The sequence below is a fragment of the Zonotrichia leucophrys genome, chromosome 1, assembly GCF_028769735.1.
Source record: "Zonotrichia leucophrys gambelii isolate GWCS_2022_RI chromosome 1, RI_Zleu_2.0, whole genome shotgun sequence".
Classification (NCBI taxonomy): domain Eukaryota; kingdom Metazoa; phylum Chordata; class Aves; order Passeriformes; family Passerellidae; genus Zonotrichia; species Zonotrichia leucophrys.
Window position 1 is genome coordinate 113,465,072 of NC_088169.1, and position 15,940 is coordinate 113,481,011.

General features: G+C 38.0%; 1 long non-coding RNA gene across 6 annotated transcripts in view; it reads left to right on the top strand.

Moving 5' to 3' along the window:
* Nucleotides 1-560: 560 nt before the first annotated feature.
* Nucleotides 561-15,940, top strand: part of LOC135443542 (uncharacterized) — a 30,930-nt gene continuing 15,550 nt past the window's right edge. The window contains exons 1-6 of one of the 6 annotated variants that reach the window (XR_010439059.1): nucleotides 561-607; nucleotides 1,000-1,104; nucleotides 1,846-1,892; nucleotides 4,031-4,145; nucleotides 12,010-12,120; nucleotides 15,574-15,668. This is a non-coding gene — a long non-coding RNA (uncharacterized LOC135443542). The other 5 variants (XR_010439061.1, XR_010439060.1, XR_010439063.1 and 2 more) reach the window with 5 other exon arrangements.

A 15,940-nucleotide genomic window follows, 5' to 3' on the forward strand; every position in this document is an offset into this window, starting at 1 on the left:
TATAAGAAAACTTTCCTCATTTATACAACCTTTGGACATGAATTGTGGCCTTGGTAAGATTTCAGTGATTTCTCTAGTGTTATGCTCAGTATCTGAATACTATCCAGTAGTAAATGCAAGGTAACAGAAAAATATTTTTTGTCTCAGTTAAAGGGTAGGGTGTTAAAATAGACTTCTAGCATGATGATTGAAAAATCAGTTAATTAGGGGAGTCTGAACTCCTGTGCTTTAAAACCACTTGTTACTGACTAAAGTGTAACCAAATCAAAATTTTCAAGCCCCTCCAGGCTAGTAAGTGACCAGACACTGCAGAGAATGCAGGACCCCTCCCTGTGCATTTGCTCATTCAGCTCTCAGATATCCAGTGTAGGGGAATAGAATGTAAGTAAATAGAGGTAGTATAGAAAGTAATCTTATCCATTAAGGAGTTGCAGCTGGGTTAATTATTAGAGATTGGGAACAGGCCTGATGTTAGCAGGCCACACCTGTAGCCAATAAGAAGAGTGTTATAAAAGAGTGGATTTGTGGGAACTGGTGTCAGTTGGCTGCTGTGAGGATGAGGAGGAGTCAGTGTCTGGAGAGGCTGCCTGCAAGAAACATCAGAGAGGTATGAAGCTCTAGTAATATGGAACCCTTGCAATATAATGATAATAGAGCTCTTGCTTTATATATGACAACAAACCAGAACAGTCATTGCAACTTTCCACTCTCTTTAAAACAAGCAAACAGCACAGAGAATTTCCCATTTCTGGCTGAGCACTATCTTCTTCACAGACACCTTGAAACAGAAGGGGAGTTTCTGGTGTGTGGAAAGGCAGGAGAGGAGGCAGACCCAGCTTAGGGCTGGCTCACCTTTTTCCCTTCCAAATAGTTTTGATTCACCTCTAACCTCACCCCTGCACACAGCAGTGTGGATATCTCCAAACTCTCCTCCTCCAGATGGAACAGCCAGCCTGGGTTCTGCTTCCCCTAAAATAAATCCCATCTTGGTTTCCTAAGTGCCAGCAGGAGTAACTCTCCCTTCCTCCACCTCTGGAGCTTGGGAGGACATATAGGAGAGAGAGAAAACCAAGGAGGAGGAAAAGAAAGGCCAGGAAACCTGAGGTGAGACTTTTTTTATTTTTTACAGGGAAAAACAGTGGTTTTCTACTGTGGGCAAGTTAAATGTACTTAATTGTGAAGCAGTTTAATAGTTATGTGTGTTTAGTGTATTTGAACTGGAAAGGGCTATTATGCTTGGCCGTAACATAAAAGTAAATTCTAACTTTTTTTAATCCAGTAAAACAGCTTGAGCTATTAATATTGGTCTTTATGGACCCCAGCAGAGGTGTGGAAATCTCATTAGGAATGTAAATGTCAGGTAGGACACTTAAAAACCTCATTATGGAGAAGAACCCAAGTACCAAAAGTGACATAAATTACTGCCCAACCTGAATATTGCAGAAGAGCAATCCTGCAGAGCTCTGTTATGTGGTTTGATTGGAAGGACAATTACTACCAGCTTTATCTTGATATAATGAAGATGAAATGTACATTTAACTAGATTTGTGCTTAAACAGACTGACTAAAAAGAAAGTAAAGCAGAGAAGGTAATAAGTCTCTTTAAATATTGAATAAATCTCTTAGGGCAATAAAATACTTTTCTAGGACTTTTGTGTACTTTTATGGTTTATCTGTTCATACTAATGCTTCAGATTGACATGTGAAAGGAAATTACATGGATATGTCTATTTCAGATCTGAAAATTAGCATTAGTCAGCAACAGCTCCTTTCTTAATACAAAGTTAGCTATTAATTCTGTTGGTGTCCATATTTTTGGTTGCCCAACACTTCTCTTGACTTTAGGAAGGAGAAGATGGGCTCTCCCTGGCAAGAACATGAGCCGTTATCAGGTGAGAGTCACAATGTCTTGTGCCTGTGCAGAGGGTTGGGCTGGCACCATCACATATCTTTAAGTGATTTCAAAACCAAATGGGAAGTAATTAAATGTTGGTGTTGGAAGATGAACACTCATGACCTGCTGCTGTAGTGATGGAGCTTGGATGGTTTGGTAGGAGGAAAGATAAAATGTGGAGGGATAAAGTGTAAGAAAATAAAGATAGTGCAGAAGGCAATCTCACCCCTGAGGAGTTGCAGCTGTGCTAATCACCAAGGATTAGGAACAGGCCTGCCCTTAACAGGCCGCAGCTGTGCCCAATAATAATGACTGCTGTGAAGTGGGTTGGCTGGTGGTGAGGAGAGCTGGAGTTTGTTGGCTGTGCTGCAAGGAGATGCCCATGAGAAATCACCAAGAAGGTATGGGAGCTTTGCAATAAGATAGCAATAACAAAATGAGGAATTCACAGGGGGTATGAGTTCAACAAAACTGCTTTTGGCTGCTCTGTACCTTTCAGCTCTGTCCTTCTCTCTTTTCATACCTTTCCCCATTACCAAGGGATCTTTGGTGTACAGAAGGATTGGCTCTTTGCTTTGAAGTAAACAAAATTAAACAGGAATGCTTGCAGGTGATCAGTTTTGATTATTTCGATTTCTCCTTATTTAAAACACTCACAGAAGTCTGATCATGTCAGAGGCTAATCAGAACACAGGGATTTATTTTGTCCACCATGTCAATATTAGCCAAACATGAAGAACCTACCCAGATTCATTTTTATGCCTAACAGAGGCATAAATATCTAGGAAGCATCCCTGCACCTTCAGCAGCTGAGGTGTTCTGTACAATCAATGGCATGCATTTATTTTCTTTGTTTTTAACTCAGTGACAGAAAATCTGTCCAAACAAGGCATAGTAAGTATGTTTGGTGGGAGAGTTTGTGGGGTTTTTCTTGAGTTTGTTTTTTAGAGTGAAGGTGGTGTTGGTTTTGTGGGTTATCTTTAGGAAAGAAAACAGAACCAACAGGAGATGTAAGTAATGAAGGTACTGGGCTGAGTTTGTTATGCCATAAAGCATAAATTACTCTGGATTTAGCTTTAAATATTCATTGGATTTGCTCATTCACTGCTGTCCATAAAAACCCATCACATTGTTTAGCACAATTAGGCCTGATTGTTTAAAGAGTCTGGACTGAAATAGCATTAATTAGCTATGTCATGCTATTATTCACTGTCCATAAACTTGCTGTTACCATTCAGATCATGCTTGGGTTTACTGGCAGAGCAGAACCTGGAAAAACACAGCAGACAGTAGACTTTATAAAGCTGTTTTATTTTTTGCTGATTCAGTTTTCTGAGGGAGGACTTATTGCAATATTAGGAAAATATCTTTAAGCCTAAAATGGAGAGAGAGATGGAAGTTTTATGTCTTTGTTAAAATGTAGTTTCATAATTAGGAAGCCTTTCTATTTTTCCTTTTTTAGAAGTCCATATTAAACTTTCAAGCTTGGCTTTCTGGGTGCACAGAGTTGGTCGTTGCCTTTTCCAAAGATCCCATAGCAGCAATTTACAGGCACAAGGTTGACTTTCCTTCTCACAGATATTTTACTTTGCCTTGCTTTTACATTTACTTTTCCTTTTTAGCCCTTAAAATGAGTACATATACTCAAGCAACACAAAATACCTCAAATACCCAAAGATTTTAGCAGTTCATTTAAAGCAACACAAAGTCAAATACAGAGGAACAAGTGTGCCATGCGGTGATTCAAGTCACTTTACAAAAACCAAAGCTGAACAAAAATGCGAACATTTATGTTTATTTACACGAACAAGTGCCTGTTTGTGTGCAGTATGCTGGGGATTTTTGAAAATTTAAATAAGAGGTAATTTTCTAGTTGTAAACCCCAGGCATTATCAGATCCCTCCTCTCATCTAATGGCAGTATCTCTTTGTGCTTGGATGGAGCACCAGCTCGCTCCTTTGGTGTGAGCAATTACTGTCATAAGCCATAAATCTGCCTCAAGAAGTGACAGTTTATGCTCAGGATTCTTAATGCTGGCTCTCTTAGAATAATGGTTGCTTAACATAACACTTGGAGCATTACCCATGTGGATCAAAAAGAGGGTTTTGAGTGAAAAAAAATTGTTCTGTCTTCCAGATGAGCCTTTGGCATTATGCTGCGTATAAACTGCGTTTATTTCACTCAATACTGAAACTTCCACTGAGCTCATATCAGGACTTCATTTAAAGACACCAAGAGAACAAGAAAGAAGGTATGTTTGTAGTTTAAGGCAGTCTTCTCTCTCAAAATGTTTTAATATATAAAAAACAATGGAGAGGCATAATGGTAACCAGTAAATTCCTCCTTTAAGAAATGAGCCTTTTGCATTTGCTGGGAAAGCTTTCTTGTGTTGATATAATTAAAGGACACATTAATTTCTGCTGGATTTCTCTAGTATTTCTTGAAAAAATTCAGAGGAGCCCAGTTAAAAAGCAGGCATCATTGAGAAACTTCATCAGTACTTATGTAGATCTCACAGCAAGGGCAGATGGAGTGTTTACTGCTCTGGTTTTCTGTCAGGACTCTGGGATATGCAGTTTTTTATATAACTGTCATTATTGAATCCTGTAGAAATTTCCAGCTGACATAGTCCTCAAATTCTAGCCCCAGTTTGTTTTTGGACTCTCTGATAAGCCTGGCAACCTTCACTGTCCTTCCCTAATCACAAAGGAGAAATATTGGCCTCTTGAGCAGCTGATGGAATTAATGCCTGATGATTTCACGATTAATGTAATCTTTATGCAGCAATTTCCACTGTTGTCCAATATCCACGATGAATCTCTTCACAGCAGCCATGAAATATGTTAGAGAAATTGTAACTTAGTGGAGAACACGAGATACACATCTAATCAGAACTTTCTGAATGTAAATCATATTCATGCAAGGCAGGCAGATTTTATTGGTAGGAGAAGTCAATAACACTAACGAGGGAAAATTCATTCTGTCAAACTTGTAGTACTTTTAATGTGCCCAATTTTTGCTGGGTGCTCTTAGGCTGCCTTTTTAATTTAGATTTCCAGACACTTCTAAACCACATCCTGGATGCAAACCCTACCACAGCCATATGTAATTTTAAATCAGAAAAATCCCTCACAACCATGAAGGGCTGCAAGGAGATCTTTCTTTCATTTCCCCTCAATACTATTGACATCCAAGTGAGTCTCAGCAAATGTGGTTTAGTCAATAATTCCTACTGGCATTACTGGTGTGATTTAGAAGGGAGAGTGAGTCACCTACCCAACACAATAACTGTGTTAGGAAGGATGCTATTTGTCACACCAGGCTTTGCCTGCCTACACAGCAGGAGATGAGAAGGCAACTTGCCTGATTTTGGGGTTTTTTCCCTTCCTTTCTCTCATTTCTCTAAATCTAGTTCTACTGAAGGCAGTAGGAACACACTCCACTCTTCACACAGTCTTCACCTTTCACAATTTTCTATTTTATTTCTGTATCTAAGTCTTCTCTTCATTCAGAAATCTCAGAAAATGTTGTAAAATCCCTAGAATTTGAGCTAGTTTTTAAAGGAAACCTTCCAGCATCTCTAAAGCCTTCAAAGCCTTTAATTAGTATCTGAATAACATGAAGCCGACATCTCAGAAGGAGATTTTTGAAAACCTGGATCAGGACAAGGCTCAAATATTGTAAGCTTTTGTGAAGGCTGATAGGAAGAATATGTTATTTCTTCCTCTCCAAAGTTGTCCCTGCTAGTTTGGTGTGGATTAGCTTCTGCAGGCTGGCATATGAACCTACAGCTTCACCTTATTGGGAATTGAATTTTTTTAATATCTCTAGGATAATTTTAAATTGCAGTTCTCTAGGATAATTGTAAATTAGAAATCAACTCTGTGCTCAAAGTCTCTTCCCCTATTTGTGCTTTAATATTCCAAATCAACCAAAAACTCTTGCTTTGGTGAATTATCCTCCACCACCTTGATGCTGGAATATAGGATGGGGTGAGATAAACAATGGATGAGCTGCCACGTTTCCACAGCTGAACATCAGTAAGATGGAGGATTTCCTGCCTCGAGGTCTCAGCATTAGCTAAAAAAGAAATTTCCTTTAAAGTCACAGAGGAGTTAGAGCAGTATAAACAGTGAGGCTGCCAATTCATTGCTCTAGACTTCTGTCAGGAATCTGAGTGAGCTTGGTACTTGATTTTGACATGCGTGTTTATTTTACACCACAAGGTTTGCTTTTTCCAATCATACTTCTCCTCAGGGTTTATTTAGTTTTGCCAATACTAACAAAACTATTTGTGTGGTACCTGCTGAAATATTATTGAAGACATCTAGCAAGTCATTCTACACCCTCTTCTTAACATATTTTTAACTCTACTGCATAAACAGTTAACTTATTCCTGAAGGAACTGCCTTCCAAATCCCAAGCCACTTAAGCATTCTCTGATTATGTATTTGCTGGATGTCACTTGCTAAATTCTGTTTTCTCAACATTATTTGAGGAAAATGCTCTGGCTATCAGAACATAATAGAGGTGTTTCATGTACTGCAGTCATCCTACACTTGTCTGGGCCTTTCATCCTTCTGGCACTGCTTTTCCTTGTCAAAATGTTGGTTGAAGGCAGTCATTTGCTAAACATTTCATTTGGTAATTAAGTTTTTGGGATGGGTGTGTGAGAGGTTGGTAATTGGCCACTAAGTTTAAAACTGAGAACTCCTGAGATGGACAAGCAGGCTGTTGATTCTGTTGGATAAGGCAGAAACACCAGTTCAGTGTAGAGTGTTGCTTCATGTTCTTTCTGCTTTAGGGTACTCTAAATTTACCAGATCTGCAAGGTAATCTTATTTTGAACTTAATATTCTTAACAATTTCTACTCCCTCTGCTTTCTTTTCTTCTGGCTATCATTGGCTATCAGTGCTGAAAATTCCTGTAGACCCTTGTGTGCTTCAGCATTTTTCTGCCACAACTGTTACTATGCTTTGTGTTTTCCAGGGACAGATTTCACATGGGATTGGTGAATCAATGTTTTCTGCCAAATTTCATGAGTGTTTGGCAAAGTGACAGTATTAATTGAAAAAAACCTGCTGGTGGTTCAAGCCTGTTGATGTAAACAGGGGCACTTTTTCTTTCCAGCCATGTATCCCAGTCATTTTGTGGTGGCATTTTAGTTCCTGGCCACTTGAAAGCTCTCATTCTGAATGAGAGCTAAGTCTTTTGTCAGGAAGAATATTACTTTCATTCCAGGTGAAAACATTAATCTTAAAGAGGCCAGTGGAAGTTATCATCCTTCTCAAAAAGATTCCTCTTGATTTGGGAGGAGTCTTGGAGAAAGGAGAATAGATGTGTTTTCCCTTGAGGTGAAGTATTCTCAGGAGAATCAAATAAGTGAGGAGATAATTTTTCATTACAAAAATTACCAAATATTTGTATTTGCATTCCAGGATCATCTGCTTAGAGACCAGTACAGGTCTATAAAACATTTCAGGCTTAAGTGATTTATGAGCTGTATGATAGAAAACTGTGGGTAAAATTCACTTGAGTGAGTGAAAATGGAGCCTATCTTTAAGCTGAGAAACAGACTTCTGCTACAAGGCTGTGCTGGTTTTTCAATTTTTCTTTTCTATTGGATAAAATATTTAAATTCAGGTTTGAAAACATCAGATGGCCATTTATTGTGAGGAGCTCTGACCTTCACACAAGAGTATTTAATTGAGGTTCTGTGTAAACACTGCTGTATCTCCTTCTCATCTCTTTGCTGGGACACATGTGCAGCTCCAATGGGGTTTTTCTGTCCGCTGCAGTTCTAGGAAGAAGGAATTACATCTGGGATGAGCCCAGAATTTCCTTTTTTACCTGTTTTGGCTCTGATAACCTAAGGCCCCGATGCTTGGACTCTTCCCTCCAGCTGAGCTGGCTTCCTTGCAGTGAGCTGCAGCATTTAAATTTAAGCCAGCTGGTCAGAATATTTTAATATTTAGCACTGAAAAGCTATTTCTAGTTCAGGCCAGGCTTCTAATTTAAAGTAGCCCTGCTGGTTTTGATGGGACATGGCAAACACTGAACTGCTGCATCAATCCAGTCAGTCCAGATATCAGCAAGGAGGTTCCAGCCAGAACTCAGGATAATTATCTGTGTATTTATGTGGTGGTGGTTTGTTTTATTTCCTTTTCTCTTGCCAATACCTGAGCTCAATATCTTCAATTTATCCATGTAAGGGCACCTTTGCTGCAGTTATGCTGCTGACTCTGGTGTAGACACAGCCTGGGTCTCATTTTACATAGGAAAAAGCAAGTTTTCCTGGCAGAAATAGGATAAAAACTAATGGCTGCATCCACTTTTCTTCATTATCTTCATCATTTTGCTGCTGCTGCTCTTAGGCAACATGTCAGCATTTAGTCATAAACATCTCTGTAAAAAATGTGTGCTGACAAACATCACATTATAGTGCAAGTACGCATCACATTTCTGAGCAGGTTTTTTTTGTTTTTTCCATGACTACAGGATTTTTCATATGGGTGACATTACTTACTGATCTCTATCCTTACTCTTTTCCAGTGTGGGCCCTTGCTTTAGAAGTAAATCCATCTGCACAAATTTGTTTTGGGTGTAAATAGTGGGGGTGGCTGGTAAAGAAAGCTACTGTTTGTGAACTCATGTGCTCAAAAAGAGAGAAACACAAAGCTGGTGTTTTGGCTTTTTGATGGAAATAAATGTGAATACAAGTTTTCCTAAGAAAAAAGGAGGATCACAAGACTTGTCTTGTTTGTATGAAATCCCTATTTGTGGAAAAATTTTCAAAAATTCGATCCTTTTTAATTAAGCTGCAACTTGGCAATTGAAGGGGAAAAAGAATGGTTTGGACTACATTGATTAAAAACATAGAAAGGGCTCTTATGGAATTTTCCCTGAATTTAAACCTCTTGATGTATTTGAGTCAAGTCATTATGTGCCACATTCACAATTTATACCAGCTGACTTTAAGGGTACTTCATTAGTGCAATGCCAGTGAGAATTTTCCACTTAGTGAAAACCTAATGAATGCAGGAGATTTAACAACCTTTGAAACCCCATTAATCTAAAACATGAAGAATCAAAAATAACAATGAAATTTTTCACTTATAATACAATTTATCATGTTAGTGAACACACAGGCTAGAATAATATCTTTTGTGATAACTTGGAAAGAGTTAATGAAGAAAATTTATATGTAATATATTCCCTGCAGTAAGTAACCATTACTTATTGCACACCTACTGAAATTGATCTTAAAAACAACAGCAAATTTATCTACAAATCTATTTCTTCACTACCTCTGTCCTTCAGATGAGTTTTGCATGAGCTTGAATAAATTTTTTTTTATAGAGGCAGGGTGTCTTTTTTATGCAATGCTTGTAGCAAGTTGTTCCTCTGTAAAATGTGAATGGATTCAGTTTTTGCCTTATTGCTGGCTCTAGTAATGAATTGTTTGTTAATGAGAGCAGTTGGAACATTTCTCAAACTGAAATTCTTGAGCTGGAAATTTCTTTTTAACATTCCTAGATAAATTATCTGATTCTGGTCTCCTACTTTTTTATCCTTGAGTGACTCCAGTGCTCCTGCTTTTAGTTTTTATGCCAGCCCAAGTCATGACTTGGCGCAATGGGAAACCAAAGGCCTAAAGTTTAAATAATTAGTGCTAGTTGAGCATTATCTGGGGATCTGTAATATTTCAATATTTTTAATCTTTATATCCAATTACTTCCATTCTATTAGGAACTACCATGACTGCAGGGGTTGTACTAATGCTGTTATGTGTCTGCATCCCAAGTTTGAAATCAATTCCTGTCTGCAACTTTTTCAGCAGTCAGACTGAGTTAGGATGGTTGAATAAACCCACAAATGTCAGTAAGTAATGACAGCTTACCATAATTTCCTAAAAAAATCCTAATGTTGCCAATAAGGGAAGTCACATGCTGCGGACACAGAAATCACAGAAATTCGTGTACTCCTCTAAAAGCATCTAAAGTTTCTGTGCGGCTCTCACACTACAGCTCCATGAATATGTAATGGAGTTTTTCATTAACATAAATCTTTATGTATTATGATGTCAAATGAGTGAAGGTTCCAGCACAAAAATTTTAAGCATTTTGGAAGGAGAGTGATTTAAAAAGAGATGACAGAGATGGGAATCTCAGCCTCCAGTCTATGCTCCATTAATCTTAGGCAGTAAAATAATATAAATATAGTGACAGGGAGAGCCAAATTTGGATTTCAGCTCCATGAAGGAATATTGAGAATGCTTTCTGTCATAAGCTAGGCTAAAATGTAGGCATTTTTGAGTCTACTATGTTTGTAGAATATTGTATTGGCTTCCAATTTGTAGCATTACTGATTTTGTATATATATAGGTACACACTTCAAAAAACAAGTAGATTTTAGGGAGTGATTCAGCTGTCAAACCACACTGATCTGACATTTCTTTAGTAGCATTCAGTTGCTGCTCTGGAAGTGTGGGGCTCTGTTGAACACCTTGGGAGCATCTAAAACAGCATTAAATTCATTTATTTAGGCAGCTGAGCACCATTGTGGTAATCATATGCATAACATACTTGTTATTTCTATTGCTTTCCATTTGTATCTCATGGAAAGAATGAATTTTCAAGCTGTAAAATTAATTCTATGAAGAACTTAATGAAGTAGAGCGTTTAATTATTTTACTCAGTTACTTTCACTTTGTTAGGTATAGAAAATTTCTTAATTTTTAGTAGCTCTTTGTAATGTCTTAGATATTTCCAATGGCAGAAAGGATACCAAGTTAGGTGGTTTAAATTGCTGGGAATTTTAATACAAGGAGTAGGTCAAGAAATCAAATTCAGAAGCATTGAGAAAAACTCAACTGTTTTCAGATATAATTTTTAATGCTGTAAAAATGCTAGTCTGCACTGAGCAGGTAAGACACACAGACATTTAGTTTCAAATAGGCAGGAAAATGAGGATGCTGGTGAAGAAAACTAGCCCTGAAAATTAGTAAAAATGATTAAAATGCAATAAGTGAAAAAGATTCAGCAGAGCTATGGTCCTACAAAGAAGGAAGTGCAATAAACCCTGAGGAAACCCAAGGAAGACAATCAGAACTGGTTCTCCCCTGCAAGGAAGAGAAATAGTGACAGAAGGAGGTGTGACAGCATGGCCAAGTCAGCAGTTATCAGCCACGAATCAAGGTATTTTCCTTAATATTTTGGGCACTAGTTTACCCAGTTTCCTTAGTTAAAGCATTAAAGCTAGAATGGACTAAGTGCAGAGCAGCTAGTTTTTTGGGTATGTATAATTGCTGTGTTTTCTCTTTGACATGGAGAACACATTCCAGTAATATTTTTGTTGAGCATTACTGACAGAAGCTGAGGCAGACAAAGCCAATAAATTTAACAGGCAAATGGAGGCTCTCCTGAGTCAGCTCAGTGTCCTGTTTGCCAGTGAAGGGAAAATACAGCATGGGAGACACAGGAAATCAATGCAGCTGTAGCACCTTAACCACCCTGAGATCCTCAAGGTCAGACCAGTCCTGGTTTTCTGCGTTCACTTCTGCTACAGTCCTCCCTGATAGGGTTGTCTTACAAAAAGAGGAAATTCCTTAAATTTATATGATTTTAATTTTGTAATGCTGCAACTTATGGCAGCTCTATTAATATTTTTCTTCAGAAATAAGTGATGTGATTATTATCTCAGAGAAATTTTAGCATGGGCAAGGGCATTTGGAAAGCAAGATCATGCTGCTCTAGGAAAGAGAGCAGAAGAAATGGGATGATAGCTTCTAGTTCACATATGAGACTGGTTCCATAATGGAAAATCACAGAGACTTTGGCTGGGAGGGACCTGTGGAGGTCCAACCATATGCTCAGTGCAGGTCTGTCACCAATGGGCAGATGATCTCAGCTGTGGCTTTGTCTAGCTGAGCCTCAAAAACATCTGAGATGGTTCCAACATCTTTCTGGACAGAAAAATGAAGAAAAAAGTTTGCCCATAAATCAAGCTGAAGCCAGGTTATGGGCTGCTCCTCATCAGCCATTTCTTTGTGCAGAGCTGAGACAACACAGACAGTTAAAACTGATAATTTCTTGATTCTGTTTAATTTTCACAGATATGCAGATCCATATTATGTTGCTGAAGAGCTGCATTATTTCCGCCCAGCCCCACCTCTTCACTGACTGATTTATCTACAGCAGCAAAAGGCACTGTCAATAAACCACAGGTACAATTTGGTTGAGTAGGGGAAATTTTGGTAGAGAGTAATCCTTTATGCACTAAACTGCTATTTTTCAGGAAGGGTTATTTTCATACACAGCTGCACAGAGTAGATGTCAATATATAGAAGAGAAATATGCCCATTTCTTTAACAAATGAGATTTTCCTTGTACTTTTCATCTGGACAGCAGACCTGAAGGAGCTGAGTACATCAGGGTGTGTTCCATATTGCAGCACTGCTGGATCACTTCCCTCTCTCTGTTATCTGGGTGGGTGAACACGTGCTGGGAGTGCAGCACTAAGGTTTTAGTGATTGATGCTGCTGGGAAAAAGCAAAATGTCAGTTTTCTCCGCACCTGGTGCAAAATAGATGCAGCATGAATGCCTCTACAGAAATTTCTTGAGGGCTTCAAAAATTGGAGTGTGAGGGATAGAATAGGAATGTGGAAGCTATAATGTTATAAAGGAGATATTTTCCAATCCCATGATTGCTTTTCTCTCTTGGCTTGCACAAGTCAAGCACTTGCACAAACAAGCACCTGCTTGTTTCTATTTGCTGTTTCTGAATGCTGTGGGATTTTGCTGCAGAACAAGAGAATTCATTTAAATGGTGGTTAATATTTCTGAATATTTGACTGCAGGTTTAAAGAGCTACATGGATGCTGATTTCACATCATTCCTGTGATATGTGTGCAGTGAAGAGGTGAAGCCAAGTGTTTTCATGAGAGCAAAGCAGAGTTGTTGAATCAAATTGATGAAGTCTCCTGTTGTGTGAACTTTGCTTTACTTTTGTTAATTTGGAAAAATTCTTACAGAGTTGTGGATTCTGATATTCACTAGAACAAAAATCACCTAATTTCCATAGGATTAGGATGATACACAAAGCAGAAAGAGACCAAATTATCACATTAAAAATCAAATTCCTTACTTGGGGCTTCTGTGCCATCACATCTTGCGAATACTACTAAGCAAACCACTGTAATATTTAGTACCAGCCTTGCTAAAATCTGGATACAACAATCACCATAAAGCTATTTCTAAGTTTTCTCACATTTCTAAGCTCTCAAGACAATTGTAAGAGGCCAGGAGAATTACTGAGCTATTGCTGCTATGAACAGTAAGAAACCCCCAAATAAACAACAATTTAAAAAACTCTCCATGTCCATGGAGGATTAAAAAATATTAATTCTGCTTTTTTAACATTTCTGTAATGTTTGGGGGTATCACAGGACATATAAAAATGAGAATGCTCTACCTTGTGGTAGTCAAGGCATTCTCATCCCAGAGATGGAAAAAGTACAGAAGTTGCAACTTTGAACTATATTTGGGGTTTTTTAATAGCAAAGATTGAAGTCACAAGTGTGTTTTGGAATTCCATTTTCAACATTTCTGGAGCTGCCTGTTTACAGTCCAAGTTATCCCTTGGTGCTTGCAAAAAGAAGGGAAATTATGTAAATGTGAGGGAATACTCACATCCCCAACTGCTTACTGACTGAAGAATTTTTAAAAAAATGTACTTTATGCAGTAAAAGCTGGTGTCATTTTTACAGAATTGCTACTCTAGACTAGTTTGAAAGTGGTAATCTATCACTGGAGTGATATTCCCAAGTTGCTTCATATTTGTCTTTGTTAATAGGATTTTCTAGAAGTGAATACTTAGAGCCCAGCCCTGTGTTTGCTTCAGGTTGGACTGAAAGTTTCACATGAAAGGAACTTCTCGTGTTTTTTTTGGGAAAAAAGAAGGCATGTTTTTGCTTCATCTGGTTGCACTTAAGTTCATTAAGCTGAAAATGAAATCTGTCAAAGAGAGTCATGTGTAGCTTTGTTTGTTTATTTGTCTTTTTCCCAAAAATGCCTGTAGCAGGAGTTTGTATTCATCTGCAACCCTCTCCAAACTGGGGTTTCTCTACAAAAGTGTGCAGAAGTTGTGGTTTTTTCTTTCTTAGTTTTAGTTCTTCAGATTTTGCAGTGTTCTGTCTGTTTGAATAGCTGAATAGCAAAGCAGTAAGTCAGCCCTTTATAGCATGTAATCAAGCTTTTTATATGCTGAGCATTTTTCATTAGTGTAGGTGAAAATTTTTTGCTCCCTTTGTGTGGTGTTTTGACAGTAAATACAGTGAATACATTTCTTTCATTACTCCAGGTAGACTTTTGTGAAATCAACACTTGAAACAGAGATTTGCCTTTCTTTGCATAGGATATGGGTGAAGTATAACAGAAAATTAGAGGTGGTCTCTCATGCAAGGGACGTAACCAAGATCACATTTTCCTTGCAGAAGCTGGTGTGTGACAGTTTCTGACAATCAGTGCAAAGCAAGCACCGTGCACCACGCTGAGCCTGGAATCAGCATTCCCCACAAAACCCTCAGGAGAGAAAGAGGTGCTGCTGGTGGGGATGGAAACTGATGTGGATGCAAACTCTGAAAAGGAGAAAAATAGATCCCCTGATGACAAAATCACACCTGGTGTTAAAGCCTAGGCTCTCATTAAGTAATGATTATTGCCTGCTGTGTATAAAAATAGCCAACACAAATAGCAGAGCTTAGCAGTGCTAATTTAATAGTTGACTGTGCTTACGGGTGTTCAGTGGAGCAGAGAGAATAATCTGCTGAGAGTTGTATATTGAGTGATTTCAGTCTTTCTTTTCTGCCTCTGGAATAACCACAAACAGATCACAATTTCCTGGAGTTCATCTCTTCAAATATCTTTTATTAACAACTTTTGCCAGATACCATTGACTGGGTTGATTGATCATGAATATTCTCAATTCAAACCACTGTGTGTGCTTATGGTTAATCAGATAAGTCACATTTCATCATTTTTGTTGACTGGCTGGGTAAATTCTCAACAGCTTCCAGGGAGCTGAACCCAGCCATGTGTTAAAGGAAGCAAATGTACAAAAAACCACATACATCTAAAGTATATTTATCATAACACATTTTCATTAGTTATATTCAAATTTGATAGAAAAAGGTCATAACAGTGTGCATTAACTAAGAGGAGAATGGGACCTGTAAATTTGCACTTCAAGAAAAGTTACATTTTGCTATTGCAGATGTGTATTCTAGTGGGTAACGTGTATGTTATATTTCCCCCACAATTTAAGGTGAAATAAAACTCATCCACTGCCTTTTCAGTGTTGGAAGGAAATGTCATGCTGGAAAGGTATAGAAGACTTAAATACTGTATCTTAAAATGCAAAATGGTAACCAGCTGATGCCACTAAAATATGGCGCAGTCTGGGATTTTACTGATCACTCTAATGCCCTCATGTGATTTATGTATGGTCTGCATCACAGAGGAGCAAGAATTTTTAATATTTATTTTTCAGTGCTTGGACCAACTGGGAGGTGTTATCTTGTTGCAAATCCAATGTACCTCAATTATATTTGACTTGCATATAATCACTGCTGAATTTTATCTCTTGTAGCTGCTAAAACTAAACTTCAAAACTCATCAGATTCTATAGGTTATCCTGTGGTCATGCATTCGTTCGTGGCTGCTGGAAGAAAACAAAGATGAAATAAGAAGTGAAAATAACTTGGAACATAGCTGGTATTGATTCTCATTTAGTGTTTTCCCAAATATTTCTATACCTAGAAGTTGCTTTTTCCTTACAAAAAACTAGGAGTCAAATTAGCAATAGTTTGGAAACAGTAAATGAGAAGGATTCTTGAAAAAAGAAACTATCAGAATTTAAATGCTAGTTTGCAAAACTGGAAATTCCCACTCTGAAATGAAGATAAACACCTTTATCTGGGAGCAATTTTTTATTGATAGCATTTACTTTTGCTTTTCTCAACTTGCTTTCCCTTTCTCCTTTTAAA